This window comes from Podarcis cretensis (assembly GCF_951804945.1).
Source record: "Podarcis cretensis genome assembly, chromosome: 2".
Taxonomy (NCBI): domain Eukaryota; kingdom Metazoa; phylum Chordata; class Lepidosauria; order Squamata; family Lacertidae; genus Podarcis; species Podarcis cretensis.
This window is the reverse complement of record NC_137171.1, coordinates 128,071,415-128,099,387: the sequence shown is the minus strand read 5'-3', so window position 1 is coordinate 128,099,387 and position 27,973 is coordinate 128,071,415. Positions and strand designations below refer to the sequence as shown.

At 44.6% G+C, this 27,973-nt stretch overlaps 1 long non-coding RNA gene across 1 annotated transcript; it reads left to right on the top strand.

Annotated features, from left to right (window-relative positions):
- The first annotated feature begins 8,763 nt into the window (after positions 1 to 8,763).
- Positions 8,764 to 23,841, top strand: LOC307209551. Its single transcript, XR_013835634.1, has 2 exons — positions 8,764 to 8,972; positions 23,809 to 23,841. It is a non-coding gene; the product is annotated as an uncharacterized lncRNA (long non-coding RNA).
- The last annotated feature ends 4,132 nt before the right edge of the window (positions 23,842 to 27,973 follow it).

Below are 27,973 nucleotides of genomic sequence, written 5' to 3'. Positions count from 1 at the left end.
GCCACTGCTGAGTTTTCCAAACTTGCTGGCATATTGAGTGTAGCACCTTAACAGCATCATCTTTTAAAATTTTAAATAGTTCAGCTGGAATACCATCACTTCCACTGGCCTTGTTATTTGCAGTGCTTTCTAAGGCCCATTTGACTTCACTCTCCAGGATGTCTGGCTCAAGGTCAGCAACCCCACTACCTGGGGTGTACGAGACATCCATATCTTTCTGGTATAATTCCTCTGTGTATTCTTGCCACCTCTTCTTGATGTCTTCTGCTTCTGTTAGGTCCTTACCACTTTTGTCCTTTATTATGGTAATCTTTGAACGAAATGTTCCTTTCATATCTCCAATTTTCTTGAACAGATCTCTGGTTCTTCCCATTCTGTTGTTTTCCTCTATTTCTTTGCATTGCTCATTTAAGAAGGCCTTCTTATCTCTCCTTGCTATTTTTTGGAAATCTGCATTCAATTTCCTGTATCTTTCTCTATCTCCCTCGCATTTTGCTTGCTTTCTCTCCCCCGCTATTTGTAAGGCCTCGTTGGACAGCCACTTTGCTTTCTTGCATTTCCTTTTCATTGGGATGGTTTTCGTTGCTGCCTCCTGTATAATGTTGCGAGCCTCCATCCATAGTTCTTCAGGCACTCTGTCCAGCAGATCTAAATCCTTAAACCTGTTCCTCACTTCCACTGTGTATTCATAAGGGATTTGATTTAGATTGTATCTTACCGGCCCAGTGGTTTTTCCTACTTTCTTCAGTTTAAGCTTGAATTTTGCTATAAGAAGCTGATGATCTGAGCCACAGTCAGCTCCAGGTCTTGTTTTTGCTGACTGTATCGAGCTTCTCCATCTTTGGCTGCAGAGAATATAATCAATCTGATTTCGATGCTGCCCATCTGGTGATGTCCACGTGTAGAGTCGTCTCTTGTGTTGTTGGAAAAGTGTGTTTGTGATGACCAGTTTGTTCTCTTGACAGAACTCTATTAGCCTTTGCCCTGCTTCATTTTGCTCTCCAAGGCCAAACTTGCCAGTTGTTCCTTTTATCTCTTGGTTCCCTACTTTAGCATTCCAATCTCCTATAATGAGAAGAACATCCTTCTTTGGTGTCACTTCTATAAGGTGTTGTAAGTCTTCATAGAATTGGTCAATTTCAGTTTCTTCCGCACCAGTAGTTGGTGCATAAACTTGGATTACTGTTATGTTAAAAGGTCTGCCTTGGATTCGTATCGAGATCATTCTATCATTTTTGAGATTGCAACCCAGTACTGCTTTCGCAACTCTTTTGTTGACTATGAGGGCCACTCCATTTCTTTTGCGGGTTTCTTGCCCACAGTAGTAGATATGATGGTCATCCGAACTAAATTCGCCCATTCCCGTCCATTTTAGCTCACTGATGCCCAGGATGTCAATATTTATTCTTGCCATCTCATTTTTGACCACATCCAACTTACCCAGGTTCATGGTTCTTACATTCCAGGTTCCTATGCAATATTTTTCTTTACAGCACTGGACTTTCCTTTCGCTTCCAGGCATATCCGCAACTGAACGTCCTTTCGGCTTTAGCCCAGCCGCTTCATCAGCTCTGGATCTACTTGTACTTGTCCTCCGCTCTTCCCCAGTAGCATGTTGGACGCCTTCTGACCTGAGGGGCTCATCTTCCAGCGTCATAACTTTTATATGCCTGTTGTCTTTGTCCATGGAGTTTTCTTGGCAGGGATACTGGAGTGGCTTGCCGGTTCCTCCTCCAGGTGGATCACGTTTGGTCATAACTCTCCACTATGACCTGTTCATCTTGGGTGCCCTGCTCGGCATAGTTCATAGCTTCTCTGAGTTCTTCAAGCCCCTTCGCCACGGCAAGGCAGTGATCCATGAAGGGATCCAAATCTATATTATACCCTAAATCTCTGGCCCATTGAATCATTACCACTTTTACTTCCTCGTCTAACATGTGCCATTCCAGTAAAATTTTGTACATTTTTGAAATTATCTTACAATCATTATTAACAATTTCTGTTTGAAATTTTGAATCTTTTTCTTTATACCCTTTTTCTTTCACATCCTTTTTAAACATATCGCTTATCTGATAATAGTGCAGCCAATCATATACATGTTCTTTTACTTGCTCGTATGGTTTCAATCTCCATTTCTCTCCTTTCACCACCAAATCTCCATAAGTGATCCATTCACTCCTCATATTAGTTTTTTTAACTCCTATAACCTCTAATGGGGATAACCAATGTGGGACCCCCATTTCTAATATATTTTTGTATCTGTCCCAAACTTCAATTAACGATTTCCGGAAGATATGGTTTTCAAACGATTTGTAACCCTTTTTCTTTTCTTTCCATAGATGCGCATACCACCCAAATCTTACTTACCTGGCAGGGGAGATACCATGATCACATAGGAAGCTAAAGTAATTTTAATCTCTTTTAATATTTTAGCTTTTCTCTGTTTTAAAGTAGGCTTGTTAATTTTTATTGATTTTACTGCTGTGGTGTTGTTGTTGTTTTTTGTATTGGTAAACAACTTTACAGGTTTTTTAAAATAAATTTTATGAAATAAATGAACAATAAATATATATAAAACAACACAAGCCAAAACACAATGCATCCTGTAGATTTAAGCATCTCTCCACAGTGGCCTACTTGTTATCAGAGGCCCAAAATCCACATTCCTTTGTAAGAAGATATGAAATAAAGTCAAAACATTTTTGCAGGCAAAAAAATAGAGGTCAATATTGGGGAGGTGACAAAAACTTTTCCACACCAGGTACCCCCTGACCTTGTTATGCCACTACCCGGGGTGCAGGGAGGGGGCATGGGGGTCCCTGTTCAGATCATGCCTGATGGGGGAGACCCCCAAGTCAGGGAGCAGTAGGTCCTCCTTTGTCCTCTCTGCCAAGCCAGGGAGGGGCCACTTCGCAGGAGTGAAGAAAGACAGTCAGGTTACCCTAAAAACCCTAAAACTGTTTCTGAATCCCCCCCCCCCCCAGCCAGACCTCCAAGCCTCGCCTCAGGAACTCTCAAAGCTTTTTTTTCTCTCTAAGGCTAAAAGCATTAGCTAAGCATATTGCTCTGGCTGCAACAAAAAGACTGAAACGAAGGTGGAGAACAGAGTCCTTTGCTTCTCAAAGCCTTTTTGTTTCTAAGGCCAGTGGCCTTGTTAAAAGCAGATTGCAACTTTCTTACAGGAGAATGAAACATCTCTGAACACTCTGAAACCCCCTTTGGTTTCTCACCCCCTTTTCCTGGGAACAGTCCAAAATAGTCCCAAGACGGGAACTTTCTGTTCATGCTCAGGAGACATGGGGCAGAACTTTTCCGAAGGAGGAGAAAGGGGAGGGAACTGGAAGGGGAATATATGCTCTGTGCAAATGGCTGGGAACTCGTGCTTGTTTGTGAGTTATCACACTTGCTCCTTCTACCAGTTCATGGATGGTAGAAATAAAGCTTTTTCTCCGAAACTATTCCTTGAGTGTCTGTTGACTCCCATTTTCCCTTTCCCGGGCGCAATATTTTTCCCACCTGCATCTTCACAACCGGACCACTTCCTGTGTCCCAGATGCAACAACACATGTCTCTCCCCTATTCAGGCTAAGCAAGTAGGCGAACTAATGTGAAAGCAAATTTCAGGTGTATCCTCAGGAAATGCTAAAGCAAGGATAGAAGACTCCTTCTCCCAACCTTTTCGGACAAATGAGGAGGGATTATCAGTCATTGGGCGCCTTGTACTACTACTAGCAGAGGACATGGAGCACATAAAATCTTTTTTGGCTCACTAGTAAAATTCTTACCATCCTGATAGATGCTTGTAGAACCTTCTGGAAAAATCCTAGCTGAGCGTCTGTGGGTTTTGATAAGCAAGAAGTGGAAATTGGTGCTGTCTCAAAAGAGACTAGTTCTCTCATGCTACCCTCAGCCTTTGGGATCTTGTCACAAGAGGAGCGAGAAGCTCCCCTCCGGAGTTCGTAAAGGGTAGATATTCCTGGTGCCCTTAATCCTGCTGTTCCGCCAGGGAAGCGGGGCTGCGTCCAAAGCACTGAATGGTGCAAGTACTCAGGGAAGGGAGCAGAGAGCGAGGGAAGCATTAGGCCCCCATTTCTAGAAAGGGGAACATCGGCCTGAAGGGGAGCAGCTGCTTTTGGGCAAGCGGAGCTGAAGAAAAGCTGGGCCTGTCCTGCTGTGCTTCAGGCCCTGACAGCCTCCAAGTCCAAGTGTAAATTGACTTCTCCCCTCCATTCACCAAGCGAGGAGGGCCGTCCCGGAGTTGACGCTGCCCAGGAGGCCAGAAAGAGCAGAGGCCATGCTGGGTCAGGGCAACCGGTCCTTCTATGTTTGGAGCGGGAGGAAGGGCCGGCAGCCAAATTTTGTGCCTGTCTGTTATACACACATACATCTGTATAATAATAAGAATAAGAATAATAATTTATTATCTATACCCCACCCATCTGGTTGGGCTTCCCCAGCCACTCTGGGCGGCTTCCCAAAAAATATTAAAATACTGTAATACATCAAACATTAAAAACTTCCCTGAACTTCCCTTCAGATGTCATCTGAATGTCAGGTGGTTGTTTATCTCTTTGGCATCTGGTGGGAAGCCGTTCCACAGGGAAGGCGCCACTACCGAGAAGGCCCTCTGCCTGGTTCCCTGTAACTTGGCTTCTTGCAGTGAGGGAACTGCCAGAAGGCCCTCGGCGCTGGACCTCAGTGTCCGGGTAGAACGATGGGGGTGGAGACGCTCCTTCAGATATTCTGGGCCAAGGCCGTTTAGGGCTCTATCTATCTATCTATCTATCTATCTATCTATCTATCATCTATCTATATCATCTACCTACCTACCTACGTACATAGATATATATACACACCCCTGGTTCTCGTTTGGAGGAGGAGTGAGAGACGGAGGCACTTCCTGGCCCTGACAGCCTCCAAGTCCAAGTGTAAGTTGACTTCGCCCCTCCATTCACCGCGCGAGGAGGGCCGTTCCGGAGTTGACGCTGCCAAGGAGGCCAGAAAGAGCAGAGGCCATGTTGGGTCAGGGCAACCGGTCCTTCTATGTTTGGAGCAAGGGCCATCTTGAATGAGGGCAACTTTGTGCCTGTCTGTTATATACACTGTTACGGTAAATTCCGGGTGCGGAGTTGCCCTGCCACCCAGCTCGTCGGACTAAGTCCGTGGGTCTTAGCGGAAGAAATGAGTTCAGCCAGAGACGGAGCAAGATGCGGAGATCCGAGTTTATTGCGCAACAGGTTCAAGATGAGATTGAACCCCGAGAATGGGGCGACATAAACTTTTAAAAGTTCCCTCCAAGTCCCAGAATACAGTGCAACAAACGTCATGAATACATTATGGGAAGGTTGGGTTTCACGGATTACATCACAAATATATTACAGAAAGGTGGGGTTACATGGATTAGCATCTTTAGGAAGGGAGGGGGAATATGCAGAGTAAAGAGATATGCATAGATAAACATGGATAAACGTTTCCTGAGTACAGGTGATGGCAAGACAATGGCGCAGATATGCATCGTCTGCCACCTGGCATTGCCCGGAGGAAGGGCTTGACTGAACCATCTGACAGGATTAAGGTCTTCCTGCGTACGTGACTTGTCGGTTCGAGGATTATGGCGCTGAGGGTAGCATCATGGAGTCTGGGGACCACTGAGTTGAATGACTCCAAGATGGAGGAAATCGGAGTTGTGGTTGATTTTATATCATTTTCCAAAGTTCTAGTACCTTGCCGGTCAAGTGCGTATAGGAGATTGAAAGGGGAAATGGAATGGATACATTGTAACCAGAGTTTGACAGTTTTACGAGGTCGCTCGTTTCGGTTCCATTGTTCTCGCAGCAGGGAGCCGTCAGCAGCTTGTCAGGAGGTTAAATGAGGCGTGCAAGAGCTCGCTGAGCTGGTCTCTGCAGAGCGAATGCATGGTCCTGATTGGGTAGAACGCGGCCATTGTAGCGAATGGAAGGTTCAACTAGCTACATTATGAATGGAGGGTTTGACAGTTTTATGAATGGAGGGAGAGAAAGTCAGGAAAATGGTAGGCTTATTTCGCCCGTAGAGGTAGAGATAGAGAGAAGACGTTATGCTTATGGGGCCAGGGGTATAGTGTGGTGCTTGTGCAACGGTGTGGGGACGAGGGGTCGCTAGGGCAGGGTGCCCTTGAGGTCATTGCCTCGGACCCCTGGTGACTATTGGAGGGGTGAGGGAAGATCCCCCCCTCTTCCGTATCATACATATCTATCTATCTATCTATCTATCTATCTATCTATCTATCTATCTATCATCTATCTATCTATCTATCTATCTATCTATCATCTATCTATCTATCTATCATCTATCTATCTATCTATCTATCTATCTATCTATCTATCCATCTATCTATCTATCATCTACCTATCTATCTACCTATCTATCATCTACCTACCTACCTAGATATATATACACCCCCCTGGCTCTCCTTTGGAGGAGGAGTGAGAGAGGGAGGCACCTTACTGGCAGAATGGCATTTCCCTGGCCCCTCCTTTCCTCCCAGGAGCTCCTCCTTCCACAACAACCCTGCCAGGCTGGCCTCTGGCATGTCGCCCCCTTTCCAGCAGGCCAAGCTGCAGGGACCACTCCCTTCCTGGCCCCCCAAAAATGGAGGAGGCAGCTTCGGACCCTGGAGGAACCTGAGAGGAGCCTTGAGGGGGGCAGGGAGGGGCCTCTCGCCCCTTCCCAGACTTTTCCGCCATCCATTTATTACTACTGTTTATGAAACTTAGGCCTCTTGGGGCTCTGGCACCCGGCACACTTATTTCAAACGATCTCAAACCCTGTTACAGATAGGTAGCCGTGTTGGTCTGCCATAGTCAAAACAAAAAAAATTCCTTCCAGTAGCACCTTAAAGACCAACTAAGTTAGTTCTTGGTATGAGCTTTCATGTGCATGCACACTTCTTCAGATACACTGAAACAGAAGTTTCCAGACCCTTCTATATAGTGAGAAGGTGGGGAGGGGTATTACTCAGAAGGGTGGTGGGATTGGGTGATTGGCAGATAGCTGTGATGAGCCTGTTGACGACTCTTAACGACTGCAATAGGTCTTACAGGAAAAAGCAAGGGGTGAGAAGGTGAAAAATGGCTTTGTCATGTATAATGAGATAAGAATCCAAGGTCTTTGTTCAGACCAGGACTCTCCATGGTTTTAAGTTTGGTGATAAGTTGCAATTCAGCAGCTTCTCTTTCCAGTCTATTTCTGAAATTCCTTTGTAGTAAAACAGCTACTTTGAGATCTTGTATAGAATGTCCTGGGAGACTGAAATGTTCTACTGGTTTCTCTGTCTAGTGATTCCTGATGTCAGATTTATGTCCGTTTATTCTTTGGCGTAAGGTCTGGCGTAAGATCTCAAACCCTAAGAGTTTAAAATGGATTGACAGGTAATTGACAGACGTAGATGATCTCTAGAGATATAGGGAGTCTGCCGGGTGCCCCCCTAGTTTGGGCCTGTGATGGACAGCAGAGCCAGGCCAGTCAGCGGACTTAGTCCCTCAGAAATTTCCTGGAGCCTCGCTCTGATTGGCTGCCAAGCCAGCGGGGGGCGGAGCCAGCCCTTTTGGCGGGAAAAGGCAAGGCGCCTTTTCTGAGGGGGGAGCTTGGAGGGGAAGGTGGGGAGGAGAGGAAGAGGAGTCAGGCGGGAGTTCAAGGGGAGAAGCTGGGGGGAGGGAAGGGAGACCCCCAAGAAGGAGGGCTGAGGGGACCCCCTGGGTGTTTGGGGCGGACTGAGAGGGGGGAGCGGAGGGAGAGCGGCCTGCTGGCTGCGCTCAGCTTGCGAAGGGTTAAATCGAGCAGAGCTGGAGTCCTAGAGAGGACAGGAAGTAGAGACGGCAGGGGGCGGGTCCTCCAGAGCAGAGTCCCCTCCCTCCGCGCCCTTTCCGGCCTCTCTTGTCTCCTCCCCGTGCTGCCTCAGTTTCCCTCCTGGGAAGAGTCTGGAGAGTCTCCTCTCTCCCCCCCCTTGGGGTGCCTGGGGGAGAAGGGGGTCCCAGGGCTGCAGGGGGAGACCCCCAAGTCTGGGAGCAGAGGGTCCTGCTGCCCCCTGGAAATGGGCCCCACGGGAAGCCTCTCTGGGCTTCAGGGGCCAGGCCTGGGCCCCTCTGGGGAAAGAGAGGCTGAGCTGGCTGCCCTCCATGAGGCAATGCAGGGAGGAGGGGGCTCGGGGGGGGCAGGTCGGCAAAGCTTCCTCTCTCGGACCCCTGGAGGGGTGCCCTGTCTCCGGGGACCAAGGAGCAGGCAAGCAGAGCCATGGGGTGCTTCCTAGTTTGGGGGCTGCTCACCCCCCTTGCTGGACAAAGACTGGACCCCATCCCTGAGGGCGTCAAGGAAAGACCCCTCTGGAGAGCAGACCAGACTCCGCTCCATCAAGCCTTCCTGCCTTGCAGGGGGTGGGACTAGATGACCCTTCTTCCGACCCCCCTCTCCCTTCTCTTGCTGACTCCCCTGCAAGACTCTCTCCCTCCCAGAGTCTGGGCCCCCATGGAGCCTCTCCCCTTCACCCCCCTCCCTGGCTCCAAGACCTCCCTGCTGGTCCCCTCTGGGATTAGGGGATTAGGCTTTCCCACAATACATTTCCAGAAGCAGCATGGATCTGTCACAGAAAAGGTGTGGTCTCAGGTAGAACCTGAGCTCCAGGCTTGGCCCTGCCCATCAAATATAGTCTTCCATCACATTGCAAAGGAAAGCATGGACAGTTCAAATACATCCCTTGGTCTTGTCTGGGCTTGGTCCCACTCTAGAGTGGGTAGTGTTACCGGAAAAATCCGAGGGCTCCCTTGGACAAAACAAAGACACCAACCAGCATAACCTGGAGCAAAACAGCAGCCTGTAGCCTTGGCCTTTATTGAACTGTTGCAACAGGGTATTCCCCTCACTTGCAGGAGAGAGGAAAGACCCCGAAGAATAGTGTGCAAGGTCTTATAAAAACTTTTGAAATTCCCCTCCTCTAGGTCTAGCCCACCCCCAGAAACATCATGCATACTGTCAGAGCTGCCCCTAGGTCCCAGCTCACAGAGGACCAACGCCAGGCTGTCGTTATGTACAAAAGTCTTTATTGAAGTTCAGTTTCCATTTTAAAGCCGCAGCACGCAGCTCTACGTCTTAAAGCCTAGACCGGCGAAGTCCCGTCTGAGTCTCCTCCCCTATGACACCAGTTTAAGATCCTAGCCCTGCTCCACCTTTTACGCTGCTCTCTCCTCCTCTGGGTCCTCCTGCCCGCTGGGGCATTGCCCTTTCTGGACTCTTCCGACGCTGAGTCGCTTAGCTCCTCCCCCTCCCTCCGGCGGGCTTTAGGACCCGGTTCCCAATCCTCATTCTCTGCTGTCCCGCGCTCCTGTACATTTGAACTTGCCTCTCGCGCCAACCCAGTGACCTTTCTCCTAACCGTTACACTACTTCGGTCACTGCTTCCCTCTTCCGGGACACTGGCCGGATCTGACCTCTCCTCCGTTGTCCGACTTTCTGATGGAGGCGTGGTCAGCCCTGACTCCTCTCCTCTCCCTGCTGGGGGAGACGCTACTCCCGATACCTGGGACTCTTCCCCCCCCACTATGCTCTGGTGGGGAAGCTGGTCCTGATTTCCAACTGCTGCTCTGGGAGTCCCCGCTGGCCCCTTGCTTCTGGGGTGTCCCCCTTGGGACCCCCCTTGCCCTGGCCACCGGCGCCCCCTTCTGTGAATCTTCCGATTTGCTGGAGAGGCTCATGGAATCTCTCAGGCTACTGTCATCTTCTCCTACGCTGCCCTCAGATTCTTCCCCTTCGCTCTCCATCTCCCCTCTTCCCTGTGCTTCTGCCCCTGAGCCCCTGACACATACATTACAGAAAGGAGGGGTTGAGGGAGGAGTTGTGGTGGTAACCTGAGTGTCTTGTCACCTGGCTGGTTCCTCCCTTCCCCCCTCCCCATGAGTCACTTCAGGAGACAAAGGGGAGTTTGCAGTTTCCTGCCCCCTGAGGGAAGATCTGATCATTGTCCTTTGTTTCAGTCCATGCTGAATCCACTCCCATATGCAAGTTCTTTGTGATCTTGATTGTCTTCTGTCTGGGATCATCAGGGTTGGCATGGGCAGGGCTCCTGTGGATGTGCTGAGATTAAGGGATTATGGCTGACCAGGACTAAGCCACCCCCCTTTGTTAGTTCTTGTCATATGGAGTAAAAATAAAATGGAACAGTGCAAATCCGATGTATGGTTGATTTTCTATGAATTTATAACAGAAATGTGGAGTATGTAGTGTGTGAGTGAGAGAGTGTGTGTGTGTGTGTGTGTGTGTGTGTGTGAAGTTTATACAAACAGAATGATTGGGGTGGGGGGGTTCCCCCCTTCGGAGATAAGATTGCAAAGGTGGTTACTTTGCAATCCTTTTCTCCACACAATTTAAGGTGGTATATATTAACCTGCTATTCTCCGTCCCGGATGCGTGTGTCCATGTGAACTTGAAAGGGACTTGGATGTCATGCTTCTTAAGGATATTTGTATAGAAATATAATGGTGTAACAGTGCACATAGTTAGACATAGGATATCATGTAAAATTAATATTTTGTTGCTCAGTTACTTGTGGTATTCTAGTACCTTGGAAGGAATATTTTCTCAATAGTGGTCTATGCTTTACATTTAGCAGGAAGGTCCACTAATGACTGAAAATGCAGTTTGCTTTGTCCCCCGCCATATTTGTGTTCTCAGGTGTCAAGGTAGCTCTTCTGTGGTCTCACACCGGCCTGGTGTAACATTAGTAGCAATCCCTGGTGAATCCACTTAGGGCTTTCATATTTACCATGTTGCCTGGCACTCACCACAGCTGGCACAGGTTTGGGCATGTCAGGAGAGAAATGTCCTTGCCTGGCCATTCTATGGGATTTTATTATTATAGGCTCTGGTCTTGCAGTCATGGGAAGTTGCTCACTTGCACATTAAGGACCAAAAAGCTACTTGCAGCCTGGATACACTTGCCCAATTCAAACTGAGTCCAATTTGAATTTATCTTGCCCCATGGTTCTCAACTTTTCAAACCAATCTGTTAAAGCAAAACCATTCTTAAGGGGCACTTCTCCAAATAAGTCAATTTAACTCTATAAGGGATTATTCCGGCTAAACCAAAGCATATACACCGTCCTGAAGCTTCTCCTTGGTAAAATGAGTTTTAGCACATTTTTAAAATGGGTAGGGAAGTTGGCAGAGTGCCAGGTGAAACAACTAAATGTGGTTATAAATTTATCTAATTCTAAACATTGGACTACATAATAGCCTGATCTGTAAAAAAAGCATAAAATGTATGAGAATCCTCCACTGGGGTGTAAGGAATAAGACATTAAACATAAAACCAATTACACAGAAAAATAGCCACAAAAATAGCCCCCCCATTTGTGGAAATGACACACTGTCAGACACATTTCAACATTCCTACATAATAACACATAATACAAAACAAACTAATAGTATCAGTTGCATATCTTGAGACAATTGTGATATTTTTACGCATGTATCTTGAGGTTCAAAAGTGAGAAAATGTCCTTGCAATTCAACTCCTCCCCCCTTTGTCAGCCCCACTCCCCCGGCAGTCTATATCCTTTGAAAGAGATCGCTGTGGCCACTTTGAAAACTTTGGTGTCTGTTGCTGTTGCAGGTCTTGTAGTGGCGAAGCTTTTCATTGGATCTGTAGTAACACATTTGTAGAAGAGATATCCTGTAAGGGGCAGGGTTTGGGGGACTTTAAAGACAGTTAAAAAAGGGAAGGGGCGAAAGGCAAAAAGGATGTCCTTCAGTTTCCATGGGAAGCTGCAAATAATAAAAATCTTAGCGGATTAAGCATTTTATTCATTTCAATATTATTATCACATTTCCATATAATTACTGTTATTATCTGCTAAGTTTGTTTGCTTTCCTTCACTTAGTTTTGTTGTTGTTTTTTTTTCATATTATTAAATTAAAAATTACTCCACATGTATAGAAAGAGGACTGTAAAAAAATACAACAAAGGTTAAAAAATAAAAAAGAAAGCCAAAAATTAGATTACCAGTCAGATGAAAACAGACTTGACACAAAGACATCAGATTTAGAAAAGAATTATTATTAAATAATACAAAGATATTATCAAAACCACAGATTACTACTGGACCGAAAGAATGAGAAAACAATGGAAAAGGGCTTAAAATGACTTTCAATATGTGATGGACATGTCCCCAAAGTAAAACACACACACAATGACCTATGAGGAACCAAAAATAATAATACTCAGGCAAAAAGGTAAACAAATACCTTTCCACAAACAATGTTTGGTTGTGCTTTGATTAATTTCATAGACATCATGGAAAAACTGATTAAATAAATTAAAAGAGATTATTTGTAACTTAAAGCGTCAAAGGCACAAAGAGATGGAAGTCACTAATATAGCAGGGATTCAGACTTGTTTCACAGAACAGGAAAGAAAGTTGCTGTGGGAGAAAAGAAGGGACAAACACTTTGTTATCGGGGTTCACATATCCTGTTAAAAGGGAAAAATTATTTCATGTGAGAAGCCTGTCAGGAAATGCTGTTCCTAAAATGCACACAAAGTCTGTGATTTAAATCCCTTGGGGGGGGGGGAGTGCTTTGAAATTTACCTGTGAAAAGAATTTGGCATGTTAATCATGTTAAGATTTGAAACTTGGCAACCTCTTGACTTTGATGGTCCAGTACTTAACACCTTTTGTCTTACGAAGCCCCTGGAGCAAAGGACACATTAAGGGTGATTTCCCTCAGTGGCTCCAAGTTTTACATAAGGAAATTTTGATAAATTTCCCCTTCAGCCCAAGCTCCTCTCACTCCCTACAGTTTCCCCTCCTTCCTCTCTCTATCTCTCCCCCCCTTTTTTGCTGATCTAGCCTCTGTGCATGTGCAGAGTTCATGTCTCAGCAAACCTTTTATACTATTGAAAATGTTGAAACTTTTGGCTAAATTACCATTTGAATAAAGGGAATGAAGGGTAAGGAGTAGATTTTAAAAATAGGGTTAGATTTAAAACAAAACAATAAACTCCGCAATTCAAGCATTTACCAAGGCAAGAAGTTTTCCAAGGGATCATGTTTCATGCAGCCCAAGCAAGGGACTGCTTCCTTTATTTACAGGAAAGGGCTATCATTTTGTGTGATTTCCCTCTGGTCATTCGCGGAACAATGCCACGCCCTTATATATGGGAAAAAATGGCCAGAGAGTCAGAATTCATAAGATTTTTAACATTCTCAGTCATTTCAGCCTTACCATTTGCAGACAAAATTTTCCTGCCCTTTATTTACAGGATGGTCAAGGCTACTCAATTATATGTCAAGGCTCATTCTACTTGATTATATGAATTTGTATGTGCTTAAACTTTGTGTAGACTTTTAAGTCTGATTTTTTGTAAATAATAGACAAAATGATAAGCACTGTAATCACTCAAATGCCTTATATCACCAGTTCTGCTTCAAAACATCACGGATTTTACCTCTCACCTTTTTTAAAGAAAAACAAAGAGCAAAGTTGGGCTGAATTTCAACTCATCACATGCTTGCAGACACATGGCCCTCCACACAGCCACAAATTGGGAGAGCTAAAAGGGACCCTTGGGTCATCTAGTCCAACCCTAAATACAGTGTTCATAGCAAGATTTCAAAGCAAGATTTGCACTACCAAAAGGACATATACATTTAAGTACAGATTTTCAACTGGGAAAGGAAACATCTATGCTCGTATCATGTACTAAGGAAGAGGAAAAGGAAAGTAGCCAACTTTACACAGAACCGTTTTAGCAGTTCTTGAGATAGTTTGAGTGAGTTTGCTTCCTTCAAGTTCCTAGAGAAATTATCTTTAAAGGAAGATTGAAGTGAACATTTTTCCTAAGAGGGAGAGGATCTCTTATAAAACATAGTTAAAACAGCCATAGATTTGATTTAAATGGAATACAAAAGTGACAGTTTTTCCTGAACTTGCAGAGGAATAGTAAACCTAATCTATGCCCCCCCTTGCAGTTTCCTTTAAAGGAAGCTTACTTGGGAGTAAATTTACCTGGCACAGAAGTAAGAAGGAGAAGGAAAAAAAACCTGAAAGAGACAGAATGAAACCACGGGGGCATTTTCTAAGAAAAGAGGCCAGGAAGTCTTATAGAGACTGATATCAGGACTGGACTCAGATAGACAATTTTGCTGGCTATGGAAGCCTCTACATTTAATACCAATTTTAATACCAATTTTCTTAGAAAGAACACATTTTCATAGGCAGATGCTTAATGAAATACATACACTGCATTTTAGCTTGAGAGAGCAGTTGGCTCTACTAGGCTTTTGCAGCAGAAACATTAGTTTCTTCACAGCACATTTCAAAATACTGGAAAAAAAATACTGGAACATGGATATAAACTCATAAACTCAAACGTTGCAACATAACATTATCTACCATCAACTTAAAATCATACTCCTCACTCAAGCTACTTGGAGGAAGACTCCTTGGAGCCTCTCTCAAAGAACAAACATTTGCACACTTCATTCTAATGATTTAATTATTTATTTATTTATTTATTGGTCCTGTTTAAGATTGATGAGGCCCAACATGGCTTCCTTAGATTTAAAATTTTGAAGCAAGCTTGCAATTTAAAAACTATGTGCATTTAAGAACAGTCTGTGGATGTCGAAGCCAATGTAAACACAAACCCTTTAAATATTTCCAAATCTTTGAGTACATCTCTTATTCATTTTTCTTTTCTTTTCTTTTTTTTATAATAATATTTATTAAATTTTTGTATAACCAATAAAAAACATACAAAATAACAAAAAAATTTCCATTATCCACATTTCATTCTCAACTTTGGACTTCCTCACATCTCTTGTTCCTGCTTTCTAAACATAGATTTTACCAGCAAATTATTAACTTAATTTAATTCATATAATATAATTTTCCAATATTTAATGTCTCAAATTTTGGGATTTAACATACTCTTATTGAAGCTTAATCATAAAATATTACTTATCCAAAATTTATCTTTTCATCTACCAATTAAATTTAAATTTATATTCTTTATAACTAGTTTGTTGGAGCCGTGTTTTTGCTAATCTTACATCTTTCTTAACATTCATACAGTTTACAATATTTTTGTAGATAGTCCTTAAATTTCTTCCAGTCCTCCTCCACCAGTTCCTCTCCCAGGTCTCGGATTCTGCCAGTCATCTCCGCCAGTTCCATATAGTCTATCAGTTGCATCTGCCATTCTTCCAGTGTGGGTAATTCTTGAGTTTTCCAGCTTTTAGCGATGAGTATCCTTGCTGCTGTTGTAGCATACATAAAAAAGGTTCAATCCTTCTTTTGCACACTCTGACCAACAATGCCCAAGAGAAAGGCCTCTGGTTTCTTAGGGAAGGTATACTTAAATACCTTTTTCAGTTCATTGTAAATCATTTCCCAGAAAACCTTCACTCTAGGGCAAGTCCACCAGAGGTGAAAGAATGTTCCTTCAGCTTCTTTACACTTCCAACATTTATTATCAGACACATGGTATATCTTTGCAAGCTTGACTGGGGTCATGTACCACCTGTATATCATTTTCATAATATTTTCTTTCAGGGCATTACATGCCGTAAATCTCAAACCTGTGGTCCATAACTTTTCCCAGTCAGCAAACATGATGTTGTACCCTATGTCCTGTGCCCATTTTATCATGGCTGATTTGACCATTTCATCCTGTGTATTCCATTTTAACAGCAAATTATACATTCTTGAAAGTATCTTAGAGCTGGGTTCTAACAGTTCAGTTTCTAACTTTGATTTTTCCACCTGGAATCCTACCTTTTTATCCAACTTAAAAACTTCTTTAATCTGAGCATAATGTAGCCAATCTCGCACTTTATCTTTTATTTTCTCCATACTCTGCAACCTCCAATTATCTCCATCTTTTTCTATTATTTCCCAATATTTCGGCCATTTGGCCTCCATATTGAGTTTTTTCAAGGCCTTAGCTTCCATTGGTGATAACCACCTTGGGGTCTTGTTTTCCAATAAGTCTTTATATTTCAACCAGACACTAAATACTGCTTTTCTGACAACATGGTTCTTGAAAGTCTTATGTATTTTAGCCTTGTCATACCACAGATATGCATGCCACCCAAACGCATTGTTGAATCCTTCCAAATCTAGAACATCAGTGTTCTCAAAAAGTAGCCAGTCTTTCAACCAGCAGAAAGCTGCTGATTCATAATACAACTTTAAGTCTGGCAGGGCAAAGCCCCCTCTTTCTTTAGCGTCAGTTAATATCTTAAACTTAATTCTGGGCTTTTTGCCCTGCCAGACAAATTTTGAAATATCTCTCTGCCACCTCCCAAAACACTCCATTTTGTCCACAATCTGCAACGTTTGAAACAAAAACAACATTTTTGGCAATACATTCATCTTAATAGCAGCAATACGTCCTGACAAGGAAAGTTTCAATCTTGACCAAACATCTAGTAAAAGGTAAAGGTACCCCTGCCCGTACGGGCCAGTCTTGACAGACTCTGGGGTTGTGCGCCCATCTCACTTAAGAGGCCAGGGGCCAGCGCTGTCCGGAGACACTTCCGGGTCACGTGGCCAGCGTGACATCGCTGCTCTGGCGAGCCAGAGCCGCACACGGAAACGCCGTTTACCTTCCCGCTGGTAAGCGGTCCCTATTTATCTACTTGCACCCGGAGGTGCTTTCGAACTGCTAGGTTGGCAGGCGCTGGGACCGAGCAGCGGGAGCGCACCCCGCCGCAGGGATTCAAACCGCCGACCTTTCGATCGGCAAGTCCTAGGCGCTGAGGCTTTAACCCACAGCGCCACCTGCGTCCCCTGACCAAACATCTAGATCCCTTTTAATTTCAGACCAACATTTTTCATAATTATCTTTGAATAAGTTCCTGTTCTTCGCTGTTATATTTACCCCTAGGTATCTTACTTTTTTAACCACATTTAATTCTGTCTCTTTCTGAAACCTTTCTGATTCTGAAAAAGTCAATTTTTTTTCTAAAACCTTAGTTTTTTGCTTATTGAGTTTAAATCCCGCCACTCGACCAAACTCATGAATCAATTGCAATACCCTTTTAGTACTAGGCTCTGGCTCCTGTAGGGTCAAAACTAGGTCATCTGCAAATGTTTTCAGTTTATATTGTTTCGCTCCGACCTGGATACCTTCCACCAACCGGTCTCCTCTGATCATATTCAAGAGCACTTCCAGGACCGATATAAACAACAAAGGGGATATAGGGCAACCTTGTCGTGTTCCTTTTTTCAATTCTAATCTCTTCTGTCACCACATTGTTGACTATCAATTTTGCCTTTTGCTCTGAATAAATTGCCTCTATCCCATTGTAACCCCTTCATGGATCACTGCCTTGCCATGGCGAAGGGGCTTGAAGAACTCAGAGAAGCTATGAACTATGCTGAGCAGGGCACCCAAGATGAACAGGTCATAGTGGAGAGTTTTGACCAAACGTGATCCACCTGGAGGAGGAACCGGCAAGCCACTCCAGTATCCCTGCCAAGAAAACTCCATGGACAAAGACAACAGACATATAAAAGTTATGACGCTGGAAGATGAGCCCCTCAGGTTGGAAGGCGTCCAACATGCTACTGGGGAAGAGCGGAGGGCAAGTACAAGTAGATCCAGAGCTGATGAAGCGGCTGGGCCAAAGCCGAAAGGACGCTCAGTTGCGGATATGCCTGGAAGCAAAAGGAAAGTCCAATGCTGTAAAGAAAAATATTGCATAGGAACCTGGAATGTAAGAACCATGAACATGGGTAAGTTGGAGGTGGTCAAAAATGAGATGGCAAGAATAAATATTGACATCCTGGGCATCAGTGAACTAAAATGGACGGGAATGGGTGAATTCAGTTCGGATGACCATCATATCTACTACTGTGGGCAAGAAACCCGTAAAAGAAATGGAGTGGCCCTCATAGTCAACAAAAGAGTGGCAAAAGCTGTACTGGGATGCAATCTCAAAAATGATAGAATGATCTCGATACGAATCCAAGGCAGACCTTTTAACATCACAGTAATCCAAGTTTATGCACCAACTACTGGTGCTGAAGAAACTGAAATGGACCAATTCTATGAAGACTTACAACACCTTATAGAAGTGACACCAAAGAAGGATGTTCTTCTCATTATAGGGGATTGGAATGCTAAAGTAGGGAGTCAAGAGATAAAAGGAACAACTGGCAAGTTTGGCCTTGGAGATCAAAACGAAGCAGGGCAAAGGCTAATAGAGTTCTGTCAAGAGAACAAGCTGGTCATCACAAACACGCTTTTCCAACAACACAAGAGACGACTCTACACATGGACATCACCAGATGGGCAGCATCAAAATCAGATTGATTATATTCTCTGCAGCCAAAGATGGAGAAGCTCTATACAGTCAGCAAAAACAAGACCTGGAGCTGACTGTGGCTCAGATCATCAGCTTCTTATAGCAAAATTCCAGCTTAAACTGAAGAAAGTAGGAAAAACCACTGGGCCGGTAAGATACAATCTAAGTCAGATCCCTTATGAATACACAGTGGAAGTGAGGAACAGGTTTAAGGATTTAGATTTGGTGGACAGAGTGCCTGAAGAACTATGGATGGAGGCTCGTAACATTATACAGGAGGCAGCAACGAAAACCATCCCAATGAAAAGGAAATGCAAGAAAGCAAAGTGGCTGTCCAATGAGGCCTTACAAATAGCGGGGGAGAGAAGGCAAGCAAAATGCAAGGGAGATCGTGAAACATACAGGAAATTGAATGCAGATTTCCAAAGAATAGCAAGGAGAGACAAGAAGACCTTCTTAAACAAGCAATGCAAAGAAATAGAGGAAAGCAATAGAATGGGAAGAACCAGAGATCTGTTCAAGAAAACTGGAGATATGAAAGGAACATTTCGTACAAAGATTTCCATAATAAAGGACAAAAGTGGAAAGGACCTAACAGAAGCAGAAGACATCAAGAAGAGGTGGCAAGAATACACAGAGGAATTATACCAGAAAGAAACGGATGTCTCATATACCCCAGGTAGTGTGGTTGCTGACCTTGAGCCAGACATCCTGGAGAGTGAAGTCAAATGGGCCTTAGAAAGCACTGCAAATAACAAGGCCAGTGGAAGTGATGGTATTCCAGCTGAACTATTTAAAATTTTAAAAGATGATGCTGTTAAGGTGCTACACTCAATATGCCAGCAAGTTTGGAAAACTCAGCAGTGGCCAGAAGATTGGAGAAGATCAGTCTACATCCCAATCCCAAAGAAGGGCAGTGCCAAAGAATGCTCCAACTACCGCACAATTGCACTAATTTCTCACGCTAGCAAGGTTATGCTTAAAATTCTACAAGGAAGGCTCAAGCAGTATGTGGACCGAGAACTCCCAGAAGTGCAAGCTGGATTTAGAAGAGGCAGAGGAACCAGAGACCAAATTGCAAACATGTGCTGGATTATGGAGAAAGCTAGAGAGTTCCAGAAAGACATTTACTTCTGCTTCATTGACTATGCAAAAGCCTTTGACTGTGTCGACCATGGCAAACTATGGCAAGTTCTTAAAGAAATGGGAGTGCCTGATCACCTCACCCCCTTCATGGATCACTGCCGTGCCGTGGCGAAGGGGCTTGAAGAACTCAGAGAAGCTATGAACTATGCCGAGCAGGGCACCCAAGATGAACAGGTCATAGTGGAGAGTTTTGACCAAACGTGATCCACCTGGAGGAGGAACCGGCAAGCCACTCCAGTATCCCTGCCAAGAAAACTCCATGGACAAAGACAACAGGCATATAAAAGTTATGACGCTGGAAGATGAGCCCCTCAGGTCGGAAGGCGTCCAACATGCTACTGGGGAAGAGCGGAGGGCAAGTACAAGTAGATCCAGAGCTGATGAAGCGGCTGGGCCAAAGCCGAAAGGACGCTCAGTTGCGGATATGCCTGGAAGCGAAAGGAAAGTCCAATGCTGTAAAGAAAAATATTGCATAGGAACCTGGAATGTAAGAACCATGAACATGGGTAAGTTGGAGGTGGTCAAAAATGAGATGGCAAGAATAAATATTGACATCCTGGGCATCAGTGAACTAAAATGGACGGGAATGGGTGAATTCAGTTCGGATGACCATCATATCTACTACTGTGGGCAAGAAACCCGTAAAAGAAATGGAGTGGCCCTCATAGTCAACAAAAGAGTGGCAAAAGCTGTACTGGGATGCAATCTCAAAAATGATAGAATGATCTCGATACGAATCCAAGGCAGACCTTTTAACATCACAGTAATCCAAGTTTATGCACCAACTACTGGTGCTGAAGAAACTGAAATGGACCAATTCTATGAAGACTTACAACACCTTATAGAAGTGACACCAAAGAAGGATGTTCTTCTCATTATAGGGGATTGGAATGCTAAAGTAGGGAGTCAAGAGATAAAAGGAACAACTGGCAAGTTTGGCCTTGGAGATCAAAACGAAGCAGGGCAAAGGCTAATAGAGTTCTGTCAAGAGAACAAGCTGGTCATCACAAACACGCTTTTCCAACAACACAAGAGACGACTCTACACATGGACATCACCAGATGGGCAGCATCGAAATCAGATTGATTATATTCTCTGCAGCCAAAGATGGAGAAGCTCTATACAGTCAGCAAAAACAAGACCTGGAGCTGACTGTGGCTCAGATCATCAGCTTCTTATAGCAAAATTCAAGCTTAAACTGAAGAAAGTAGGAAAAACCACTGGGCCGGTAAGATACAATCTAAGTCAGATCCCTTATGAATACACAGTGGAAGTGAGGAACAGGTTTAAGGATTTAGATTTGGTGGACAGAGTGCCTGAAGAACTATGGATGGAGGCTCGTAACATTATACAGGAGGCAGCAACGAAAACCATCCCAATGAAAAGGAAATGCAAGAAAGCAAAGTGGCTGTCCAATGAGGCCTTACAAATAGCGGGGGAGAGAAGGCAAGCAAAATGCAAGGGAGATCGTGAAACATACAGGAAATTGAATGCAGATTTCCAAAGAATAGCAAGGAGAGACAAGAAGACCTTCTTAAACAAGCAATGCAAAGAAATAGAGGAAAGCAATAGAATGGGAAGAACCAGAGATCTGTTCAAGAAAATTGGAGATATGAAAGGAACATTTCGTACAAAGATTTCCATAATAAAGGACAAAAGTGGAAAGGACCTAACAGAAGCAGAAGACATCAAGAAGAGGTGGCAAGAATACACAGAGGAATTATACCAGAAAGATATGGATGTCTCGTACACCCCAGGTAGTGTGGTTGCTGACCTTGAGCCAGACATCCTGGAGAGTGAAGTTAAATGGGCCTTAGAAAGCACTGCAAATAACAAGGCCAGTGGAAGTGATGGTATTCCAGCTGAACTATTTAAAATTTTTAAAGATGCTGCTGTTATGCTAAGGTGCTACACTCAATATGCCAGCAAGTTTGGAAAACTCAGCAGTGGCCAGAAGATTGGAGAAGATCAGTCTACATCCCAATCCCAAAGAAGGGCAGTGCCAAAGAATGCTCCAACTATCGCACAATTGCACTAATTTCTCACGCTAGCAAGGTTATGCTTAAAATTCTACAAGGAAGGCTCAAGCAGTATGTGGACCGAGAACTCCCAGAAGTGCAAGCTGGATTTAGAAGAGGCAGAGGAACCAGAGACCAAATTGCAAACATGCGCTGGATTATGGAGAAAGCTAGAGAGTTCCAGAAAGACATTTACTTCTGCTTCATTGACTATGCAAAAGCCTTTGACTGTGTCGACCACAGCAAACTATGGCAAGTTCTTAAAGAAATGGGAGTGCCTGATCACCTCATCTGTCTCCTGAGAAATCTCTATGTGGGACAAGAAGCTACAGTTAGAACTGGATATGGAACAACTGACTGGTTCAAAATTGGGAAAGGAGTACGACAAGGCTGCATTTTGTCTCCCTGCTTATTTAACTTATATGCAGAATTCATCATGCGAAAGGCTGGGCTGGATGAATCCCTAGCCGGAATTAATATTGCCGGAAGAAATATCAACAACCTCAGATATGCAGATGACACAACCTTGATGGCAGAAAGTGAGGAGGAATTAAAGAACCTTTTATTGAGGGTGAAAGAGGAGAGTGCAAAATATGGTCTGAAGCTCAACATCAAAAAAACGAAGATCATGGCTACTGGTCCCATCACCTCCTGGCAAATAGAAGGGGAAGAAATGGAGGCAGTGAGAGATTTTACTTTCTTGGGCTCCATGATCACTGCAGATGGTGACAGCAGCCACGAAATTAAAAGACGCCTGCTTCTTGGAAGAAGGGCAATGACAGGCCTAGACAGCATCTTGAGAAGTAGAGACATCACCTTGCCAACAAAGGTCCGTATAGTTAAAGCTATGGTTTTCCCAGTAGTGATGTATGGAAGTGAGAGCTGGACCATAAAGAAGGCTGATCGCCGAAGAATTGATGCTTTTGAATTATGGTGCTGGAGGAGACTCTTGAGAGTCCCATGGACTGCAAGAAGATCAAACCTCTCCATTCTGAAGGAAATCAGCCCTGAGTGCTCACTGGAAGGACAGATTGTGAAGCTGAGGCTCCAGTACTTTGGCCACCTCATGAGAAGAGAAGACTCCCTGGAGAAGACCCTGATGTTGGGAAAGATGGAGGGCACAAGGAGAAGGGGGCGACAGAGGACGAGATGGTTGGATAGTGTTTTCGAGGTTACCAGCATGAGTCTGACCAAGCTGCGGGGGGCAGTGGAGGACAGGAGTGCCTGGCGTTCTCTGGTCCATGGGGTCACGAAGAGTCGGACACGACTAAACGACTAAACAACAACAACAACGATCACCTCATCTGTCTCCTGAGAAATCTCTATGTGGGACAAGAAGCTACAGTTAGAACTGGATATGGAACAACTGATTGGTTCAAAATTGGGAAAGGAGTACGACAAGGCTGCATTTTGTCTCCCTGCTTATTTAACTTATATGCAGAATTCATCATGCGAAAGGCTGGGCTGGATGAATCCCTAGCCGGAATTAAGATTGCCGGAAGAAATATCAACAACCTCAGATATGCAGATGACACAACCTTGATGGCAGAAAGTGAGGAGGAATTAAAGAACCTTTTATTGAGGGTGAAAGAGGAGAGTGCAAAATATGGTCTGAAGCTCAACATCAAAAAAACAAAGATCATGGCTACTGGTCCCATCACCTCCTGGCAAATAGAAGGGGAAGAAATGGAGGCAGTGAGAGATTTTACTTTCTTGGGCTCCATGATCACTGCAGATGGTGACAGCAGCCACGAAATTAAAAGACGCCTGCTTCTTGGGAGAAGGGCAATGACAGGCCTAGACAGCATCTTGAGAAGTAGAGACATCACCTTGCCAACAAAGGTCCGTATAGTTAAAGCTATGGTTTTCCCAGTAGTGATGTATGGAAGTGAGAGCTGGACCATAAAGAAGGCTGATCGCCGAAGAATTGATGCTTTTGAATTATGGTGCTGGAGGAGACTCTTGAGAGTCCCATGGACTGCAAGAAGATCAAACCTCTCCATTCTGAAGGAAATCAGCCCTGAGTGCTCACTGGAAGGACAGATTGTGAAGCTGAGGCTCCAGTACTTTGGCCACCTCATGAGAAGAGAAGACTCCCTGGAGAAGACCCTGATGTTGGGAAAGATGGAGGGCACAAGGAGAAGGGGGCGACAGAGGACGAGATGGTTGGATAGTGTTTTCGAGGTTACCAGCATGAGTCTGACCAAGCTGCGGGGGGCAGTGGAGGACAGGAGTGCCTGGCGTTCTCTGGTCCATGGGGTCACGAAGAGTCGGGCACGACTAAACGACTAAACAACAAGGTCAAGCCCACCCCCAGAAACATCATGCATACATCACAGAAAGGAGGGGTTGAGGGAGGAGTTGGTGGTAACCTGAGTGTCTTGTCACCTGGCTGGTTCCTCCTTTCCCCCCTCCCCATGAGTCACTTCCAGGAGACAAAGGGGAGTTTGCAGTTTCCTGCCCCCTGAGGGAAGATCTGATCAGAGTCCTTTGTTTCAGTCCATGCTGAATCCACTCCCATATGCAAGTTCTTTGTGATCTTGATTGTCTTCTGTCTGGGATCATCAGGGTTGGCATAGCCATAACTGGGCAGGGCTCCTGTGGATGTGCTGGGATGGTGAAGGGATTATGGCTGCCCTGTATCAAATCTTCCCCATTTTGTAGTCTTTCCTTCATGGAGTAAAATAAAAATGGAACAGTGCAAATCCGATGTATGGTTGATTTTCTTATGAATTTATAATAGAAGTGTGGCGTTTGTAGTGTGTGAATGTGTGTGTGAAGTTTGTACAAACAGAATGATTGGGGGGGGGGTTCCTGCTACAATTTGCAATGTTGCAGGGTCCATCAGGGCAGCTCCGGGGTTTCCATAACTTGCTGGCTTGGCGTTTTGCAAGTTTCCTTGATTGTCTGACCCCACACATACAGACCTCCCTCTTTCTCTCCCCCCACCCAAAAAATAAGTCCTCCGGAGATACTGGGAGGGCAAAGCCCCCCAAGCTGAAACAGAAGAGAGTGGTGCTTGGGATCCCAAGAAGCCACTGCAGAATGAGCCCCCCCCCCCCGAATGGGTCCTGGCAGGAAGAAGTGGAGATCAGGGTTATGAAGGGAGGTGGAGGGGGGAGTTGGTCTGCATTGCAAGCGGGCCCATTCCAATTCAGCCAGTCTGAAGTCTGGGAAAGGGGCTGAATCTTTGGGGAGTGGAGATACAACTTGCCCCCAATCTCCCCAATTCCACGTCCGCCTGGTTCGCTCTTGGGCGTTTGCTGCAATCCCTGCCTTGCAGGGGGTTGTACTAGATGGCCCCTGGGGGCCCTTCTGACCCTGTGATTCTGTGATTTCTTCCGGAAAGTGGACCCGTTTCCTGGCCCAGCCTCCATCCATTGTTCTCTGCTAATTTGACCTCCACCCCTATTATTCTGCCTTTCCTATCCTTAAATATTTGTTTGAAATCTAATTTGGGGTTAATATACAAAACCACTTCCCTTTTCTTGGTTTTTTTCTGTGTGTTTCCTGCAAATATATAATGTCCAATTTTTGTTTTAGCAAGATTTATGTTATAAGGTTTCTTTTGGTTTCATTCTTAAGTCCATTTATGTTCCACAAGAGCACTTTCAGATCCACCCCAATGTCCTCTATTTTTTGTCCCTTTACTCCTCTCCCTCCTCCTCCTGCTTGTCATGTTTCCTCTAATTCTCCAAAGTCTTTATTACTATTATTATTAATTTTTCATTAATAATTTCATTAATAATTGATACAATACCAAATTTTAACATCCAAGATGAAAATTTTGTTCTTCTTGTTGTCCCTCCTCAGACAGCCCTATTTCATAGAATCACAGAGTTGGAAGAGACCACAAGGGCCATCGAGTCCAACCCCCTGCCAAGCAGGAAACACCATCAGAGCACTCCTGACATATGGTTGTCAAGCCTCTGCTTAAAGACCTCATTTCATTCCGCCGTCTTACCTTCCAGGACTCTGGGCTGTCTTCCAGGTTTCCTTTGTTTAGATAAAATTAAGACACATGTAATGTATGGGATGCGGGTGGCACTGTGGGTTAAACCACAGAGCCTAGGGCTTGCTGATCAGAAGGTCAGCTGTCTGAATCCCCATAACGGGGTGAGCTCCCGTTGCTCGGTCCCAGCTCCTGCCAACCTAGCAGTTTGAAAGCACGTCAAAGAGCAAGTAGATAAATAAGTACTGCTCTGGTGGGAAGGTAAACGGTGTTTCCGTGCACTGCTCTGGTTCACCAGAAGCGGCTTAGTCATGCTGGCCACATGTCCTGTTGCAAGGATTTTTAAGTACCTGTGACCCTCTCAAATAGTGTCCAAGAATTGACAGACGCAGCAGTGAAGAAAAAGAAAGTGAGGTTTATTGCTGAGCAATAATTGACCCAGTGGAATTCTTTCCAAAAGACTGGGCCCCGGGCTCTAGCGCCCAGAAGCTTTATACCTGAGTACATATTTCATAGATCATGACATAATCAGATACAATTGCAAACGGCAGCAAAAATAAAGCTAATGAGCGCATTCCAGCCTTGCCTCTTCTGATCATGTAAAGAGTTCCCTCCCAACTTCTGCTTTTTCAGTCTGAACATGCAGTTTTAACCTTTTCCCCAGATTTATGGTAAGAAACAGAAAATTTGAGAAAAGGAACTTCGGCTGTTGTGCTCCTACGCGGCCATCTGCTATACATTCTGCGGTTAGCATCATCCTGTTTTAACTGCTCAGACCTTGTCTGGACAAGGGGGGAAAGTGCCAGCACATCAGATTTATTGCTGCCCCCTTTGGTTAGCGAGACATTGAAAAGAACAAGGAAGGGTACTGGGGCTGAGTTCATTTAGGATTTTTTCAGATTTAAGCAATTTGCTATAAGCTTTTGCAGAAGCTTTCACGATTCAAACATGGATTATATAAAATCATCATATAAATATCTGGTTATATATGGATATATATGGATATATATGGATAACTGATAACTGATTATATGGATAACTGATTATATGAAAAGCATAAGGATAAATTCCTTCAGGTCCTGCTTCAGTCCCTGAAGCTGTACGCTGGCTCCCTTGGCAAATAAAGCAAGATGAGTGCCGTGCCCCAGAATCGATCATGACTGGACCTAATGGTCAGGGGTCCCTTTACCTTTGATGTATTTTAACGAAGTGATATTTTCCCAAACTGAAAAATCTTCTGTAAGAGACCACTCCATGGGATAGATTTCACAGATAATAATTGTTCGGTCCCTCTACAATCCAACCTTGCTCCCCCTGGGCCCTAAGATCAAAGATTCACCTTCACTTTTACAAATCCATACACAACGAAAGTTCATGCAAGCAGATGTGGTTTCCTGTGTGAAATATTCCTCAGTTGTAATCTGTCGGTTCTCTTCAGCCCCCTTTGAGAGGGACCCCTTTTTTTCTAATGCGCTATCATTTGCGCTGTTGTAGCATCCCCAGCCGAAATCATATTTAATCATGTATTTGAACAAAGTCTCTCCATATCTTCAAACAGGCTGATACCTTGCCAGTTCTAATTAGAGCCCTCCACAAAGGACCGCACCATTAAACATCAAATTCTCAAGTTTTTTTTTAATATAGTTTCACTTGCATTCCATTTCATTAATTGAATCTTTCTCCATGAGGCTTGCCAAATCATGAAGTAGCCGTCAGTACTGCAGTGTTTCATTCTATCATTGCACAGTGTGACACTGTGCCTTTAATTGCCTAATTACCTAATGTATCATCGTGTGAGAACGGGAGCGATTTCTATATCTTCTCCTCCTCCTCCCCTCTGGTCCTTGCATCTGGCTTTTGCTGAAGGATACGGCTGCGTGAGTCAGCTCGTCGCTCTGTTGACTTCTTATCTTCTCGATGCTGCATTCCAACCAGAGTCTGCTTCTGCTGTACTCTGCTACTACGTTCCTCAGTACTACGTACTGGTTCCTCACCATTCGGAAAAGTGAGGGAGGGCGTTGGCCCAACAGCACTAAGTATCAAAAAAGATGAAACGCTCACCTCACATCTTCTGTAGCAGAGCGACAAAAGTCCATTCAAAGTCTGAATTCAAATCTTTGTTGAAAAACAGGAATGCTCCCGCTCATGGCGTTGGCATCGGAGAGTGTCCAATTTCTGCAATGCTAAACACCCAGCGCCCCTGTCTCCACTGTAGCGAGTGGCAGTTATCGGACAGCGTGCGGGTGAAGGAACATCCGCCCCATCCCTGCGGGGTTCAACAGGGATAATTACCCCCAGATCCAACTTGTTTAATTGCATGAGCTGACAGTGAAAAGGAACTCTCTCAGAAGGGGGTGGACCTTCATTGGGGGGGTTCTAAGAAGTTGGATGGCCACTTGTCATGGGTGCTTGAAATGAGATTTCATAGAATCATAGAGTTGGAAGAGACCACAAGGGCCATCGAGTCCAACCCCCTGCCAAGCAGGAAACACCATCAGAGCACTCCTGACATA